A 17,578-nucleotide genomic window follows, 5' to 3' on the forward strand; every position below is an offset into this window, starting at 1 on the left:
AAGTTTTTTTAAAAAAAAGAAACAGTTTAACAATAAAAACCTCAAATTAGCAATATAGTTGCCTAGAACTCAAACAATGTGGAAAAAGTTTGTTTTGAAAGTTACAAGTGAAACATTGACACAAATAACTGATCAGATACCAGATTACAACACCTAGCAAAACCTATAAAAAGGAGGGACAAAACAAAACAAGACAGTTGAGATCATCTTTGTATTTGTAATATTACAAATTTGGGTTTGAATGTGACAGATTCATTCCAGGAAGGCGACATCTCAACTGATGGCAGTCTGAGGGACCAAACAAACCCCTCGCAAATGAAAAGGCTTCGAGACTTTATGGGTCAGTCACAGACTTGTGCAAGTCACTGACAGATAGTGCCCATATAAAAGAACATTCAATAGAATCCTGAAATTAGCTAGAAATTGAAGAAGTCACTCTCAATACTCGTTGCAGAGTAGCAGCCATGTTAGTCTGTATTCGCAAAAAGAAAAGGAGTACTTGTGGCACCTTAGAAACTAACAAATTTATCTGAGCATAAGCTTTAGTGAGCTACAGCTCACTTCACTGGATGCCTGCAGTGGAAAATACAGTGGGGAGATTTATATACACAGAGAACATGAAACAATGGGTGTTACCATACACACTGTAAGGAGAGTGATCACTCAAGATGAGGTATTACCAGCAGGAGAGCAGCGGGGGGCGGGGGGGGGGGGAGGAGAAAACCTTTTGTAGTGATAATCAAGGTGGGCCATTTCCAGCAGTTGACAAGAACTTCTGAGGAACAGTGGGGGGTGGGGGGGAAATAAACATGGGGAAATAGTTTTACTTTGTGTAATGACCCACCACTCCCAGTCTCTATTCAAGCCTAAGTTAATGGTGTCCAATTTGCAAATGAATTCCAATTCAACAGTCTCTCGCTGGAGTCTGGTTTTGAAGTTTTTCTGTTGAAGAATTGCCACTTTTAGGTCTGTAATTGAGTGACCAGAGAGATTGAAGTTTTCTCCGACTGGTTTATGAAGGTTATAATTCTTGACATCTGATTTGTGTCCATTTATTCTTTTACGTAGAGACTGTCCAGTTTGACCAATGTACATGGCAGAGAGGCATTGCTGGCACATGATGGCATATATCATATTGGTAGATGTGCAGGTGAACGAGCCTCTGATAGTGTGACTGATGTGATTAGGCCCTATGATGGTGTCCCCTGAATAGATATGAGGGCACAGTTGGCAACGGGCTTTGTTGCAAGGATAGGTTCCTGGGTTAGTGGTTCTGTTGCGTGGTGTGTGGCTATGGTGAGTATTTGCTTCAGGTTGGGGAGCTGTCTGTAAGCAAGGACTGGCCTGTCTCCCAAGATCTGTGAGAGTGAGGGATCGTCCTTCAGGATAGGTTGTAGATCCTTGATGATGCGTTGGAGAGGTTTTAGTTGGGGGCTGAATGTGATGGCTAGTGGCGTTCTGTTATTTTCTTTGTTGGGCCTGTCCTGTAGTAGGTGACTTCTGGGAACTCTTCTGGCTCTGTCAATCCGTTTCTTTACTTCAGCAGGTGGGTATTGTAGTTGTAAGAATGCTTGATAGAGATCTTGTAGGTGTTTGTCTCTGTCTGAGGGGTTGGAGCAAATGTGGTTGTATCGTAGAGCTTGGCTGTAGACAATGGATTGTGTGGTGTGGTCTGGATGAAAGCTGGAGGCATATATTATCAATATAACCTACTGACCGCTATTCCTACCTACATGCCTCCAGCTTTCACCCAGATCACACCACATGATCCATTGTCTACAGCCAAGCTCTACAATACAACCGCATTCTTTTTTCTCAATACTTGTATTATCCTGTGTAAAAAAGTGTGTAGGTCACCACGAGAAAGAGTTAATTATTGATCCACTGCATTATGCAACAGTGATATGAAGATGACTGTTCACCTATGAAAATTTAATATGATGCAGAAACTCATTAAAATAAATAGAGTTGATTTCCTCCAGGGCAGGAATGGCATTGATAATATATGGTGACTGGCTAATGTTCTTCACTATTCAAAGTTAAGCCTTATAGTATGCTTAAATGCAGAAAAGATTTTCAGCCCGGTTGAGTGGAAGTACTTCGGAAACACTACTTGGAATGGGATTTAGTGAGATCTTGTACAGAGGCCCCAAATGATTGAAAAACTAAACAGAGCTTGCAGATAATGTCTGAAAAGAAAGAAATGTCAGGATACCCATTCTTTGCCTTAATATTTCAGTTGAACCCATTAATATGCCTGATCCATCTATTCCCTTCCTGAAATACATGGAGCATCTAGTGTAAGGTGCAGAGCCTCCCATCTCTAGATACCCAAATCACGTTTAGTTTTTTCTTTTAGATGCCACAAAACCCATTCCAGCTTCTACCACACAATACTTACTGTAAAGCTGTAGAAGATTCTAACAGTGATGAGCAAGACTTTTTGTAGTCTTAAGACATTTTGACATTACTTAGGCCATACACCTTGTAATACCATCCAGAAATTGCCCAGAAACCCACTTAACAGTTGATTCCCCCCTCAAATAAAAGCTAAATTGAAACCTTTCCTTGCCACTCACACCAAGCAGTTTCTCTACCCCTTCTACTTTCCCCAGACTCCACCAACTTCTCTCCCCTTCCCTCCCCATACTGCTAGCAGCATGATAGTGTTTTTCTTACTCCTGACCCATTCTACTTTCTAGTGCTCTGTTCAGTCTGGCCAATACAGCATGGTCATGTAGATTGTAGAGCAAATAAAAGGCAGGAGCAACACATGCAAAGTGCAAGCAGAATGCGGGGGAGAAGGGGCGGGGGAAGAGACATTCCATTTACAGCCTTATCTAAACTAGCAAGGGTGGTACTCCCACATCCCTCCCCCATCTTGTTAGTTCAATCAAACTTGCTTGTCTCAGTTGGAAACCCTACTTATCGGTTAAAACGTTCACCTAGATTTTAGCAGCTTAAGTTAAGATAGCTCAATTGAGCTAACTAGATGGGGGTGCCTTTTTTTCTTAGAGACAAAGCTGGGGAGCTCAAGTTGCCAATTTTCTAATTGCACAAAACTGAACACACTTGCCCATTCCCTCCCCCCCAACCCCGCGGCCCTGCCCGCCTCATCCACTTTCATTGGGCTGGGGCCCTGAAGTGGGGCCAGAAATGAGAGGTTCAGGGCGCAGGAGGGAGCTTCGGGCTGGGGGAGGGGCTCAGAGTGCAGGCTCTGGGAGGGAATTTGGGTGCAGGAGGGGATTCTGACCAGGGGCCAGGGGTTCAGGCTCCAGCCCAGCAGAGCTTACCTCAGGTGGCTCCCGGTCAACAGCTCAGCAGGGCGAAGGCAAGCTCCCTGCCTGCATGGCTCTGTGCCGCTCCCGGAAGCGGCCACCATGTCCAGCCCCTAGGCATAGGTGCAGCAGGCGGCTCTGCACAATGCGCACTGCCCAGATCCACATGCGCCACCCCCCAGTTCCTGGACAATGGGAGCAGCACTCGGAGCTTCCCTGATCGCGCCTGCACTAGGGGCCACAGAGACATACTGGTTGCTTGTGGGAACTGCGTAGAGCCAGGGCAGAGAGGGAGCCTGCCTTAGCCCCGCTGACCGGACTTTTAATGACCCGGTCAGTGGGGCTGACCGGAGTCACCAGGGTCCCTTCTTGACTGGGTATTCCAGTCACAAACCGGACACCTGGCAACCCTATGGGGAGTGAGGCCTGGAGGAATGAAGGCTTGAAACACATAATCCAACTAAAAATAAAAAGCAGACCACGATATTTGTTCAATAATTACAGTCAGGGGCAACAGTCTTGAGCAGGTTTCAGAGTAGTAGCCGTGTTAGTCTGTATCAGCAAAAACAACAAGGAGTCCTTGTGGCACCTTAGAGACTAACAAATTTAGCTGGGGATAAGCTTTCGTGGGCTAGAACCCACTTCATTGGATGCATGGAGTGAAAATACAGGAACAGGTATAAATACATGAAAGGATGCGGGGGTTGCTTTACCAAGTGTGAGGTCAGTCTAAGGAGATAAATCAATTAACAGCAGGATATCAAGGGAGGAAAAATAACTTTTGAAGTGGTAAGAGAATGGCCCATTACAGACAGTTGACAAGAAGTGAGAGTAACAATAGGGGAAAATTAGTATTGCGGAAGTTAAGTTTAGGTTTTGTAATGACCCAACCACTCCCAGTCTCTATTCAGGCCTAATCTGATGGTATCCAGTTTGCAAATTAAGTCCACTTCTGAAGCTACACGTGGGAGTCTGGTTTTGAAAGTTTTTTTTGTTGAATTGCCAATTTTAGGTCTGTTATTGAGTGTCCAGAGAGGCTGAAATGTTCTCCTACTGATTTTTGAATGTTATGATTCCGGATGTCAGATTTGTGTCCATTTATTCTTTTGCATAGAGACACTCTGGTTTGGCCAATGTTCATGGCAGAGGGGCACTGCTGGCACATGATGGCATATATCACATTGGTAGATGTGTAGGGGAACGAGCCCTTGATGGCAGCTGATGTGGTTAGGTCCTGTGATGGTGTCCCTTGAATAGATATGTGGACAGAGTTGGCGCCGGGGTTTGTAGCAGGGTTTGGTTCCTGGGTTGGTGTTTTTGTTGTGTGGTGTGTAGTTGCTAGTGAGTATTTGCTTCAGGTTGAGCAGGTGGGACTTAAAGTATATGTTGGTGAGACTGAGATTTTGATAACAGAGAGGAGGACCCACTATAAAGGATATTACAGACGGAGAGCTTAGAAGAGTGAAATAATTTAAATTATGAGGATCACTTGTTGCAAACAATGGTGCCCTCCTGAGCGATGCCCAGCATCATACAAAAGATGTTTGGTACAAATGGCAGGAGCTAACCCAAATTCACTGTGATAAAAAGATGTAAAGTAAAGTTAAAGTAGAATGTATAAAACTGTAATTATACACATCCTAATATACAGGACAGACTTTGCCAGCCACAATAAATTAGTATGCTTTCCACTATGAAAATAAAGCTATTGAGATGATCAAATTGTTGGATGCCCCATGATAGAAAATGAAATGAGGTTGTAAGGGGCCTAAAGCAGGTTGCCCCAAATGAAGAAAAGTTGAGGGAGACTAGGCTACATTAGTGCGGACATGCACAGCAGAGATGGCAGAAATTATATGGGTAGGATGACCCTTGCAATGATCATGGATGGAAGACAAGTGGAGAGGTCAAAGCCTCAGTACATGGACTGGATATCAGAGGATCTTCAAGAGACCAATTTGCACAACAGCCAGGTGTACAATTGTGAGTTTTGTAAGGAGGCTATAAAAGTTGACAACCCTTAATAGGGTTGAAAGAAAGATTATGGGGGGGAGGGGAAGAGATGGTTTATTATTTAGAAAAAAAACAGACAATATTCTGTGAACCTTGTGTCCTCTTGCTATCTGCTTCCTTCTCACATGTGCAACTATAGCTTTTTAATAAGCATTTCCACTGCAATCACGCGGTTTTTAAAATTCACACATTGAGTAGTGTTTAATATCCCCCGCCCCAATTCAGAATTTGTTTTTTGAAATTAACAGTTTGAGTTGACTGACATGTGTATTAGAGTGAAAAGCCACTAAAAGTCATCATTGTGCCAATAATTTTATTTTCTGAAAAATAAATTTTCTTGTAATTGAGTTAGCACAGTAGAGGCTTTCATCCATGGCTGTGCCACTTAACTTTCCATTATAAAAAAGTAAATTAGGAATCAAACATCTAGGTTTAGCAGCTTTTTTTAACAACATAAAAGAAAGTTAAGTGACAGAGTCAGATAAACTCCCAATTAAAAGCAAAGTAGTCTCCCTCTTCTCTAATCACCATGGTAGATTCAAGGGGTGGGGGGAAGCAGCCTGCTAATCCCTGGGCGTTTTGACTCATTGTGGATGTAATAGCCAAAATGCAGGAATGAAAGGTTGACTGTAACCTTAAGGATGAGAATGTAAATTTAGGAGTCAGGAAGATTCAAAAGTGAAGTTTTCCAAAGAAACATTAACTCCTCCCTATAATCCTACTGCACATCCAGCAGAACCTCACTTACACTAATAACTGGGAACTGTCTGTTACTGATGTAAAGCTTAAAACTAGAAGACTTAAAAGGAAAGTAGGCTCTCTGCTTCCCCTGTAGGAGAAAAGGGAAGCTAGGTTTCTCATCTCTATTTACATAAATAATAATTCTCCTCCAGTGCATTTCAGTATAGTGTTTTACTGTTAGGAGTTATATCATTTCCAAAAATAAAACATAAGTAAATGCATTTATGAAAAGAGGAGACACTGAAATGTATAACCTGGGTAAAGTGGGTCACCTTGAGCTGACAGATGGACTCTGTTGGGTTGGGAATTCAAAATTGACAAGTCTCACGAAGTTCTGTTGAATAAAGCAAGAGCTCCGTCCAAAGGTCCTGCTTTGCTGTTCTCCACCAAGTAATTCTGATCCCCATACGGAGCCTACTCTGAGGAACTGGACAAATGATGGTGGTGAGGAAAGGTGGACAGGTCACTGGCAATAAACAAAAATTCATGGAAGCCCATCACCTGCCCCTGACTTGCACTAAAAATATCCCTGACAAAATGGGTAGGGAGGAGGGTTCAGTACCCACTCCTGCTGGAGCTCTGAGGTCCCCCACTGCCACAACAGTGAGTGGGAGCTCCAGGGTTCCCTTGCTACCCCTGGGCAGCTATGGAAAGGGGGGCACTGCCCACTGTAGCTGGGAGCTCCAGGGTTCCCTGCCTGCCCGTGGCAGCTGGGAGCTGCAGGGTCCCCTCACCGGGGCAGGGAGCTGCAGTGGGCAACTGGGAGCTCCTGGGTCCCTCTTCTGCCCAGCAGCTAACAGCTGTGGGCCCTGCTGGCTGACAGCTCCAGCCCCGGGCAGAAAATATCACAGAGATCGCTGGAAGTCATGGATTCTGTGACCTCCGACACATAATTGTAGCCTTAATTATTAGTGGTTGCCTGAGCCTCACATTAACGTCTAGTATGTGTGTCATACAGCTTCCCTAAAACTTCAACAAGATACCAGAACCCTTAAAAGACCACTAGCTGGAGGTCTACAATGGATGAAAATAACCTGCTACACACAAGGCTGACAATGGTTCCAATAGGTGCAATAAGCAATGCACATTTCCCACAATAAGATCTGCACACCTCCAGAAGAAAAGGCACACCTGATGTTCCTGTTGACTTGCCATGACTGACTTTGTGACATCCTGTTGCAAAGGTTCTTCTTGCATTCATGTCCAGTGCCAATCTCAGATGACTGGCCTCACAGAGCGGCGAGCCAATGAACTTCTGAAGTCCTAACTTACAACCACCTATTTGCAACCTGTGATGGAGATCTGGGACTAGGCTTAACTGATTGCTAACCCAAGTGACAAGAGAGGCTTTCACAATGCAGAAATTTGGCTTAACCAATCTTCACAGTGTGACTGTAGGACAGCGATTCAGAGGATCCAACATGTGGTGGAGGAGTGCAGTTAGAAGATTGGAAATTGGACTGCAACACTTGATACCCCCAGCGTTGCAGCAGTTAGATGGCAGAACAATCTAGATATTACTCCTGGGAGTATTCTGCAGGACTGCACATCTGCAGAAAACAGCCCCCCGCACCTGCAGATTTCCTGCTTTTCCCTACAGAAAATGGCAGACACCCCCACCACCACCACCAAGCCCAATCTACTCACGCCCAGATCCCACCCCCCATTGAACCCAACCACCATCACCTGGATCCGCTGCAGAGTCCCCTGCCATAGGCGCCGACTCTGTGGGTGCTCCGGGGCTGGAGCACACAGAGGGAAAAAAAATGGTGCATGCACAGCACCCACCGGCAGCTCCACTATCGACTCCCGCCCACCCCCTGGCACCTCCCACCCACCGGCGGCCCCATGCCGCCTGCCTGCTGTGAAGAGCTGTTTTGCGGTATGCAGGAAGGCGTGGAGAGACAGTGCACTCGAGGGAGGGGGCAGAACTGGGTGGGAAGAGGCGGGGACGGTATCTTGGGGAAGGAGTGGAGTGGAGGAAGGGCCTGGGGCAGAGCTAGGGGTCGAGCACCCCCTGGCAGTTTGAAAAGTTGGCACCTATGGCCCCTGCACCCGGAACCCCTCCCTGCAATGAGCCCCTGTGCATGCAGATCTCCCACTGAGCTGCCTGCACCCAGATTGCTCCACACAGAAACCTCTCACCCCACACCTGGATCCCGCCCCCCTGACTTGCATCCTGCTGGGCTGAGCCTGCCCAGTGCCTGGCACAGAGGGGCACACACCTAGCACAGAGGGGCCAGGCCCCCGGGTGTTTCTGGGGAAGGCCAGCCCTTGCACTTTGTTAGGGTCAGGTGCAGCCTCACTGCCAAGTCCCTGTACTGGGGGAGGAGGGGATTTCAGGGTGATTTCCCACCTCAATGCAGCCAGTGGCCTGTGCTTCCCACTGCCAGAACCACATTTATTTATTGACAAACCAAAATTGCAGAATTTTGAAATATTGTACACAGCATTTTTAATTTTCTGGCACAGAATTCCCTCAGGAGTAAGATATGAACTTGTGATAAATACGAAAGAAGGGTACAAAGAAATTGTTTTATAAAAGGATAAAATAAAAATTCAGATGAACATGTCTATAGTATTCAGTTCAATAATAACCTCTAAACAGAAAGCAACTCGATTAGCTTTATATGTCTACTTAACAGTTACTTACTCCACCTTCAAAGCAAAATAAAAATTGGGTGGGGAGACGGACAAGATAACCAGATTGCTCAAGAGACTCATTCTCTGTCAGCCAAAAGGTATTGTATAGTACAAGGCACCACAGTACTAGTCAAGGAGAGGTACAAATTGTAAGATTTGGTATAGCAATTGCCACAAACAAGAGTAAACCTAATTTGATGAGATTTACACTTTCAGCAACACAATGTAAAGTCTCAGGACTGTCTATAAACATGTAAAAATAATCAGTGTTTTCAAGCAAGATGAGACATTTTAAAACTACTGTTTTAGGCAAAGCTACAATTTCTCCAGAATTTTATTTTGTTTGTTTACTTTTGGTAGAGGGATAATATGCACAAGGTGCAAAGATGTAACTTTTATAATCTATAATTGTTTCAGCAAGAAAAAAAAAATGTTCTTTTCATCAGATTATCAACGTGTAAAAGCCAAAAGACTAACCCATCTTGAAACTTTAATGATGTGATGGGAAAGTCTTCTGGATACTTGCAATGTAGCTTTAACGAAATTTGTTTTTGTTTTTTAAATACACCACTTCAACTGCATTTTAAAAATGTGGCCATGATCATATATGCAAGTGCTACTTAAGGGATCAGCTAATGTTTTTCCTGATGAGCAAGGTATGGCATAATATGTATATATGTACCATCCACCCATTAACCAGAATCTGAGAAATCAGTGAAGCACTTGGTGGTGGTCCATAGAGAAATGGCTGGTTACATGAATCTGGTTTCCCTGCCTTGTTTCCTGTTGCTAAATTGCATATAATAGACAGCTAAAATACATTAATTCTTTTCTAATATTTTTCCACATAAGCAATTGCTGTAATTGTCACCAGAATGTTATGGCAATTGCACAGTTGTTAGTGGGAGAGAAAGTCGTCAGTCCATGAGAACCTCTGTTAAACAGAGGTCCACACACTAAAAAGTCTGACAACTTCTGACCTTCCTGCATATTTAATGTAGTGAAATTAGTCCACTGGAATACTGACATTGTTGAAAGAAAAGGAGTACTTGTGGCACCTTAGAGACTAACCAATTTATTTGAGCATAAGCTTTCGTGAGCTCACGAATTGAATAAATTGGTTAGTCTCTAAGGTGCCACAAGTACTCCTTTTCTTTTTGCGAATACAGACTAACACGGCTGCTATTCTGAAACCTGTCATTGTTGAGTATAGTCTACAGAGGAAAGAGAAAAGGAAGAAAAGGTGAGGAGCATCATCATGGGGCTGGTTTTCAAAGATGAGTGAACACAACCATTTATGCAAATACTCTGTTTTCACACATAGCCATGGTATTTTCACAAGCACTTTGCAAATTAGTTGCCTCACTGGTCATTTGTGCATGCAAATATTTAATTTGCATAAATCACCCTTGAAAGGATCTTTTGTGTTTACAGTATTTACAAAATCAGCAATATACTAGAAAAAAAGAAAAGAAGGTAGCAGCAAAATGTCAAATACAAAGATACAAGAACACAGAAACTGCAGTACATATCTACTGCAAACCCTAGGATGGAAGAAAAGCATGAATGAAAAAACTGCTGGACTATTAAAGAGTTTGAAATGACTGGATATTGATCTAATGGAGTACTTTAACTACTTGGATGGCAGTTGTTAGCAAATATAGTTAAACACAAATCAAAGTGATTCCTAAATTAAGATAGAGGACAACTTCATGATCCATCAAAATCAATAAACCACTGCTAACAAGTCCTCTTTGTCTTCCCTGGAAAATAAATACTATTTTACTCAAACCCATTCTATACCTTCTCACACACATTTCTCACCCCACTAAGCATATTCACAAACTCATATGAAATTAAAACAATCATCTTCACTGTACTTGTTTGGCACTTTACATATTATGACCACATACAGAGAACTACCTTTCTGGTCATTTAGTTTCATGTAAGTAACTAACTGCTATAAAACAGGCACGCCTTATGCATTTGGTAGAGAACAGAATACAAATTCTTTAAAAACGTCAAGCATCTAATTTCCAACTGGCAACGCTATCATTAGTGAATAGCTTATGATTGAACATTTACTGCATAATGTATTTGTGTGGATGACATAAATCAATACATCTAGCAGAAGAGCAGGAATACCTAGCATTTTCACTCTAGCTCTCTATTGTCAGATTGAGCAAATCGACACAATCCAGACCTTAAATCAAATTCTTGCCTTGCCCTAACCCATCCCACAAATTCCACAGTCAAACTTCAAATACTTTGCTTTGAGTTTCAGAATGGAAAAGATCAGAGTAATAATGATAATACGTCTGAGAAAATAGGACTTGGATTTGTAAATACAATGGGTTGTTTTGCATTAGTCTAACGAACAAAATTATTCTCACACTGGGTTTGAATTCATTCTCAATTAGAATTTTTACATGACAAACCCAGACCATCCTGTTCAATCCAAATCACAGCTGGCAACCCTCACAGCACCAATGTGGCAAAGCAGCCAATCACTCTTTTAAACAGCTCCCTCCATTGATACAGAAAAACAGTCAGGACAATAATAAGCTGTTGTCTTGACAACCTCACAAAGCAAAGACTAGGTTTACTTTACTCCAGCAGAACAGCAAGGATAACCTCTTCACCTTAAGATACTCCTAATTCTTCAAGGATAGCTAGCTATTACAATAAGCAAAAACAAGTATAACAAACTATACATATGTATTTAATCTTCACTATCGAGTCTCACTAATATTTCAATGAGATTTTGAGCATAAGATTAAGAGCATTTAAAATAGTTGCTTCCAGTGTTAAGAATATGAGAAAATACCTGGAGGGTTGGGTTTTGTTTGCTTCAGGTGACTTATAAAATAAATAAATAGTTTATTCTGAACTAGAAGCTACAAATGAACACAACGGGGGTTGAGGGAGAAGAGACAGGAGCAGAAGGGAGTAAATAGCTTCCAGACCTCAGAAACAAACAAACAAAAAAAAGTAATTGAAATCTTCTTTCATAAAGCTCGCTCTACAGAATATATAAAAAAAGACTGGATTGTTTTTTAGTAATAGAATTTTGCCAGCTACTCTAAGCAGTGTGTTAATTGCAGCTCCCCCTTTTAATCCTTCTTCTGAGAGAAAAAAAGATACCATAAATATTTAAGCAAAGTGTACATTTAACAAACTATAAAAGCTGTATTCTGACTTTGCTTCTCTTCTATTCCTGCTTTCATATCCTGTAACAATTGAACTAGAGAGTTGACTGCTGAATGTGAAATCCCATACGAATCAGATCCAGCATTAAGGAATTAGAGATGGGCCAGAGTTGGCCCCTCAATCTATTGCACATCAAATCAAAGCTTGATCCTCCCCACCCTCCCCCCAAAAAATAAAAAGCAACCTATGAAACCATCTATAGAAGGGCTCAAGGATACTTACTAGGCTAAACAAACATTTTTATTTCATACAACATTGTTACTCCGTCCCCCAAAGTGCGTTCAAAGTAGACTTTGTTGCAATAATTATGCAATCTCCGCCATTAAGTTTTATAAACAAAAAAGATGGTCAATTATGTAACTTTAACACAGACCCTGTCTAGTTTAAAGTAAAGATCAATAAAGTGAACATAGATAGGAAGATATGAAATATAAATTTAAATTCATATTTCATTTTTCCAAAGTGAATTTTAAGTACTCCAATACATTCTCAACTTTCAACTTCTTTTCATGTAATTCAGAGCCATTATGAAAGATGGAGAGCCATCAACAGAGTCCACAGGCACTGGCCCTGGTGAGAAACCCAGAACTTGGATGGGAAGCTAAGGAAGAAGAGGGGATACTGAGATCTGTCCTGGAATCTGCAGAGACTCCGTTTTTCACATCAGTTTCTGCATACTAGGGATGAAAATCTAACCCTGTCAGAGACAATGACAAAACTCCTATTGACTTTAATTGGGCCAGGATTTCAATGTAAGTGTCTGAAATTTCAAGATCCTTCCTCTGACCTCTAAACAGCGAGAAAGATATTCTCAACCCCTCACCCATCTTGAGCCTCCCTGGTTACTGCTGGGCAGTGGCCTACCTCTCCTCAGCCTCTTTTCATCAGAAACAGCCACACTGACTTCCTACAATACTGCTCAGCTTTCTCAAACAGGGATAGGGTGCAGCTGCAATAATTTCTTGTCAGTGTCACTGTGCCCACAGAATCCTCAATAACAGTAGTGAAACTAAGCAAATGCCTTGTTTCGTTTCAGGTAGCAGCTACTGTTCCTAAAACCTATGAACAGCACTAGTTACTGGAGCTGTCTGCAGATTCAGGAAGAAAAGAGAGCATCTGTTCACATTTATTGCAAGTATGGGAAATTGCCTTTATAGTCACGAAGTTTAGAAACTTTTTGGAAATGGAACCTTTAATTCTGTAGAAAATGATTTCACACACATTAGGGAAACTCACTACTCACCATCTCCAAGTGGATTTTTCTAAATGCTGTTGTAATTATACATTTGTAAATAACTTAATGATCCAAACAATAAGTTCTACATAGCTTCTAATAAGAATTTTAAATACAAAACTATCACAACAACATTAACATGACATCATTTCGGCTATCAACTCAAAAAGTAAGAGTCCCACTAAATTTAAGCTTCCCACTCTTCTCAACTCATTCAATTGTTCCTAGATATGGCTGAAAAACTGGTCATTGCTCTACAGATAGAGATATCATGGGGTAAAGTCTCCAGTCTTCACCGATTTGCTTTTGTTGTATATGTCTGAACTTTAGCATCACTGTAATAAAGTGAATTGAACATTAATAAGCTTTAAAAAGGGGTCGGGGGGGAGAGGACGTGTACTTCATTTAAGTCCAAAACTTTCTTGAAAATCCAAATTATGTACCTTAGTATCAAAACAATTATGCATCAGGTCTATCTGAATTTTTTTTTTTTTTTTTTTGCCAGACACACTCTAAATGCATCTTTTGTTAGAGAAAATAGCATTTTTATATAATAAAAATCAGAAGCCATTCTTTCCAAGTAACAATTAATGTATTCATCAGAGCTCTAAACTAAAAAGTATACTCATTCATTCATCATATAATGAGACTGAGTTAGCAGAGAGCCTTTCCCTTTTGTCTCCCACGAAACACAGGTGAAATAAATGGACTGAAGAAAGAACAAGCATCACTAAACTCAACTGCCCAGCCTGCTCAGATTACAAGAAAATGAGATTCTCCTCAAAAATGGCCTTTTTAAGATTGCAAAAATGAACGGTTTTCAGAAGTCAGATACAAACTAAACTATATGATTATAGTATAAATACAATACTACAACCTAAACAATAAAAATAGGAATTGTCTACCTTTTAGTTCACTGATTCACAATCCAATTTGTCCAATCACCTGTCAAGTCTGGTCATAAAACATAACATAAAAAGTAAAGCATTTTAAACTGCAAAACAAACCACACTGAGATAGAGCAGCATTCTTCAAAACAAGGTTTCATTTCAAGCTGACAATATTGCTACTGTTGGGAAGCTTGAATGACTAATGTGAGAAACTAGATAAGCAGAAGCCCCACCCTCTTTCCATAGTCACTATATCTTGTATTTTTACACTGATTACACGGCAGCTCTCACTCATTGTTACAGCACCCCATTCACTCATCTGTAAGAGGCATGAAGTTATAAAACATCCTATTCTCCAACACCACAAGACCATCAAAATCCCAGTCTAGGCAAATGAAAATTATTTTCTTCCTGCCTGCAGGTCAAACTGCTGATCTGCACTTAAAAATCCTGGGTGCAATGAGTGACTGATGAGTCCAATGTAAAGCTGAAAATGAAAGCTGGCTTCCTGCCTCAGTTCACTTGTAAATGTGAAACAGCAAAAGAGATTTATGATTTTGCCTGTTTTGATCACAGCTTTGCTTAGTTCCTCTTCTAGCTCTCCTTATTCACAATGTGAATCATACTGCACACTGATCATAATTAATGGCTACCCAAAAAAATGAGTGTCATATTTGTGTCAGACAATCAACACTGAAATTCAGGTTCTCCTTGGACAGAAGCCTTTAAGAATGTCCTTGCTTGAGCAGCATGTTAACGCTAGTAATGTAGACTTCAGCTTTTGTTTTAGTCTAGATTTCATGTCAGACTTTTAATATAAGGAAGTAATAGGCTTTTTACTGATCAAAAATGTCATTAGTTAAGTGGTCCTGTAACCTGACACACAGGTATTCCTTGATGCTTTATGTCCTGTCAAATCAACCTACTGGATGTGCAAAAACCAAGACAATGGATTCAGAGACCTCTCTCTGTGATCATGCTTTATCTGAACATTACATAAATTATACATCAACTGTTGAGTCTCAGTAATGTTAAATGTCCAAAATGCATTACAACCCTTGATGATGTAAACATTTCTGCATAAACAAACATTTCAGAGTGGTTTTAAAATTCAAATCTTCCAGAGATACTATTACAATAAGAAAATATGTGGCCCAATGCTGCATTCCATTGAACACTATGGGAGTTTTGGACTTAAAATACAGCATTGGGGCCACGATCATTCCTAAACCCAGCGAGCTCTGATGCGCTGTGCTACTAAACTCAGGGTTGAAGTGTACCATGGCATCTCTAAAAGCATCTGCAGAATTTAGGCAAGGTCTGCAGTTTTCCCCATGAGTGTTAGTACAACACAGTCCTAAAATAAACAAGTAAAGGAAAAAAGTCGATCAAACTATTGGAGGAAATGGTAACTTAGACTGGGTTGTTGTAAATGAAAAACAATCCTCTTCATTATTATGAACCCCACACTTGGATTTCTCAAACTTCCAAATCAATCTAAATAGCTATCTCCTATAAAAATAGCCTAAATATTTTTCTGAACATTTGACTTTGTCTTAGAACTAGAAGATTTACTGTAAATATTGGTAATAATGTGTATGTAGAATTACTTCTGTCAACAGTCAGATACTGATCAAAACAATAAACTGTAAATGAGTAAACTTTAAATTCTGTTTAGGTCTAATCAGTGCATAACTGATTATGGAGGCATCTTAGAATTTGTAGAAAAACAGAGACACATAAATTAGGCAGCAGAGACAGACAAGTCAGAACCATTCCTTGTTTTCTGATATGAGAAAGCCACCTAGTGTAAGCATTTAGAAATGAAAATTGCACACAAAAGACTCAAGAAAAGAATTCACACAAGCAATTCGTATCAACTTTGCATGGGTCCTCAGCATCATGAGCAACAAAAATAAAGTTTTAGCTACAAGAAGAAAGGCTGAGTTATAACATTATAAGTACCAATGTTTTAAAGTTATCCTACAATTAATATTAATAGCTTACTGATCCACTTAGTATGTTAATACACGGATGTGACAATAGTCAACTTTAGAGCAGTCTTTTGTCAAGATTAGGCTAAAGCTAGCTGCATGCCACTATTGACTAATACCTCCCGAGCAAAAGACTATGTTATGCAGTAACTGCAACATAAAAATAAGTAAACAAACACAAAGTAGTTCTCGCCTGTGTTTCAGGGAATGAACCTGACACTTTAACACTAAAAAAAAGTTTGAAAACGGATCAAGGAGTACATATCAGAGTACTGTATTATAGAAATAAGAAAGAGAGCAAAAGATGCTTTTGAAAAAGAAAGTAGGGTCCTATATACAAAATAAACAAACATCAAATGGTCTGTGAAATCACTTAAAGAAACAGGACAGCTCAATCTGTTAAAAGTGTGTGTATCCCTCTGCTAACCCTAAATCTACACTGGTCTCTCTTCCATGATCTCTCCCGAAAAATATCCCACAGATGCCGGATAAAAATAAACTTTTTTTTAAAAGCTGCTTTTCGAGACCAACGCACCTTGACAGACCTGTTTTTAAAATAAATAAATAAATAAGCAGCGCCTCGAGGCGACCGACCCCCCATGGAAATGCTTTACGCAGCAGACGGGAGCTCTTTTTAAAAGCCTGGTGCAGCGGCCCCAGGCCAGGTGTAACGCCGAGAAAGGGGGTGCCCCACTGCGCTGCGGGGGTGGGGGCAGCTGGGGGAGATTTCCCCCCACCCCGCCTCCTCCGGAGAGTCTCTCCTCCCGCCGCAGGCACCACGGTGGTTGCTCTGGGGCTGGCGAGACGGTCCCTCACATCCCCACCCTCCCCAAACTGGGGTGCCCCCTGCAGACCGCTCCCCACCCCCCAGCCTCGGCTCGCGCCCATCCCTCCAAACACCCCCCGAACCCAGGGCTCCCCCCCCCGGCAAAGTGACCCCCCCACCAACCCCGCTTCGCTCGCCCCTCTCCCCAGGAGACCCGCACACGCACCCCGCCCCGGGCACGGCTCCCTACCTGGCACGCTCCGCCAGCCGAGCGCTGCTGCGGGATCCCCGCCCCCCGAGCCCTGTCCCCCGCCCGGCTCCCCCGGGGCGCTCCGGGCTGGGCAGGGGCGGCCGGGGCTGCGGAGCGACTCGCTCTCTCGCGCCCGCTGCCCGTCGTAGCTGCCGGCGCTGAGTCGCGGCTCTGTCTCTCAGCTGCCGCCGGACGGGGAAGGGAGGGGGAGCGAGACTCCCGCCCTCCCGCACGCGCCCCGCCCCTGGCCGCGCCTCCCCATCCTCCCATTGGCTCCACCGCCTCAAGCCCAGCCCTTGGAGGAATCTTAACTCTCGATTGGGGGCTCGCCCTGTCTCTCAAGGAGCAACGCCACGCCCACACCCTCTGGGGGCCCCGCTCCCTGCGGCTGGGTCCGTTGGTCGTTTGCTGTTTGCCGTCCCGCGCCTGGGCTCCACGTTCTGGGGCGTCCTGTGGGGGGGAACGTGGGGGGCTCGCGCTGCGCGGGGAGCGGCGGCGGCTGCAAGAGCAGGTGGTGCTGCACCGCGGAGGGGTTCTGGCCCTGCGGGGGGTGCATAGG

At 42.7% G+C, this 17,578-nt stretch overlaps 1 protein-coding gene across 12 annotated transcripts in view; it reads right to left on the reverse strand.

The window, feature by feature from the left end:
- The window catches only part of SIPA1L2 (signal induced proliferation associated 1 like 2), a 238,194-nt gene extending 220,991 nt beyond the window's left edge, over positions 1-17,203 (reverse strand). For 11 of the 12 annotated variants that reach the window (XM_073338090.1, XM_073338089.1, XM_073338083.1 and 8 more), the window contains exon 1: positions 17,020-17,203. The gene's annotated coding sequence lies outside the window, so the exon portion shown is untranslated. Of the gene's footprint in view, positions 1-14,024; positions 14,181-17,019 lie in introns of those variants that run through there. The other variant, XM_078852220.1, reaches the window with a different exon arrangement.
- Between the last annotated feature and the right edge of the window lie 375 nt (positions 17,204-17,578).

This window comes from Lepidochelys kempii, chromosome 3 (genome assembly GCF_965140285.1).
Source record: "Lepidochelys kempii isolate rLepKem1 chromosome 3, rLepKem1.hap1, whole genome shotgun sequence".
NCBI classification, from domain to species: domain Eukaryota; kingdom Metazoa; phylum Chordata; order Testudines; family Cheloniidae; genus Lepidochelys; species Lepidochelys kempii.